The sequence below is a fragment of the Propithecus coquereli genome, unplaced genomic scaffold, assembly GCF_000956105.1.
Source record: "Propithecus coquereli isolate 6110/MARCELLA unplaced genomic scaffold, Pcoq_1.0 Scaffold121, whole genome shotgun sequence".
Classification (NCBI taxonomy): Eukaryota; Metazoa; Chordata; class Mammalia; order Primates; family Indriidae; genus Propithecus; species Propithecus coquereli.
In genome coordinates this window covers 2,312,558-2,314,014 of record NW_012136192.1, presented here as the reverse complement: position 1 = coordinate 2,314,014, position 1,457 = coordinate 2,312,558, and the positions used below count along the sequence as shown (strand labels likewise).

General features: G+C 42.0%; 1 pseudogene; it reads right to left on the bottom strand.

Moving 5' to 3' along the window:
- Nucleotides 1-5: 5 nt before the first annotated feature.
- LOC105827485 lies at nucleotides 6-455 on the bottom strand (annotated as a pseudogene).
- Nucleotides 456-1,457: the final 1,002 nt, after the last annotated feature.

The window sequence follows — 1,457 nt, the reverse complement described above, 5'->3', positions numbered from 1 at the left end:
AAATTCTCCACAAGATCTGGAACTTCATCATCATCATCCTCTCCAGTAGCAAGTGGTGCTTTTCCATCCACAGATTGTTTGGGCAGAGCTTCTGCTAGTCTCCTTAAACTAGTCAGACTGTCTGCACCAAGTTGGTTTAAGATGCTGGGTAGCATTTCTGTCAGCTGCTTTGTCTCCGCATGGCCCGTAATGGTGAAATTGTTTGCTGCCAGAGATGCCTGAACTTTAGGGTTGTTAAAGTGGATCACTGTTCCTTGGTTTGTGGACATATTCACCTCTTCAATACCAGAAATATTGTTTACTCCTAATTTCTTTAAGGAGAACTGAAGTTTTTTGTCATCTGCTGTAGCTGTTCTATGAACCACCTTCTTTCTGCGAGCAGTTCCTTTCCCACCAACGCGCACTTGTGCCTGCGGTTTGGCAAGTTTCTCTTGATTCATGATAGTTTCTTTCATCTTGTCGGAGCGTAAAAGGGGCCGCGTGGGGGACTAGGGTTGGCGCTCAGAGGGTCTCGGGAAGACCAGCTGAGTTTAGGCGCACACACGCGGGGACGCAAGATGGCAGCTCTCTTCCTGTGTCTTGTCTGCTCTCATCCTGGGTCTCTGAATTCAGCCTAAAGCCCACAAATACGGAACCAAACAGTCCTGGGATTGGGATTAGCAGGGAGAAGTCCTCTCACGTGAAACTGATAGAGGATTATCCCAAGAGCAGGAAGGAAGGAAAGGCTGTTCTTTAATTTCCATAATCAGGAGTTGCAAAGATTTAGTATATTAAGAAATAACTGGAAATAAAGTCAACATAGATCTATGTACATACGGTTTTTAAAAATAATGGAGAAGAATTATCATGCAAAAAATGTCAATTTTAAGGAGAAATACTATGTCTTTAGATGCACGGGGACTTAGTTGTGTTCAGGAAAAGCTGTACTGCCATCCAATTTCATCCCTAAACAGTATCAGGGCTTCTGACATTTAAGAACTGCTGGTTGGGTAGTGTCTATAAAGGAAAGAAAAGCAAGGAGAAAGAGAGGTAAAGAAGAACACAGAGAAATCCAGAACTGATTGAAATGAAAGTCAGGGATAACTTCAAGATTTCCTATTTGGGAATTTATGCCACTATTAGTCCATCTGGGGACCTTTAAATATCTTGATGCCCTTGACACATTCAAGACTAGTTAAGTTAGAATCTGAGGTGGATCAGAACCCAGGCATCGCCATGCTTTAAAACCACCCCAAAATGTTAATGCATTAAGGTTGAGAATAACTGCCATAGCCAAAACATGGAGAAAGGGGATGAGTATAATTCTATTATAAACATAATGAGTTCAAGTTTCCAACACTTCCAATAAACTGTTGTGAACTGTAAGACAAAAATCTGTACGTGGGACAGGAAAGAAGGGCTCAATTCTTGTGGGATTTGTCAGTAAAGGCTTCAGAAAGAAGACACAAGGAAAAGGT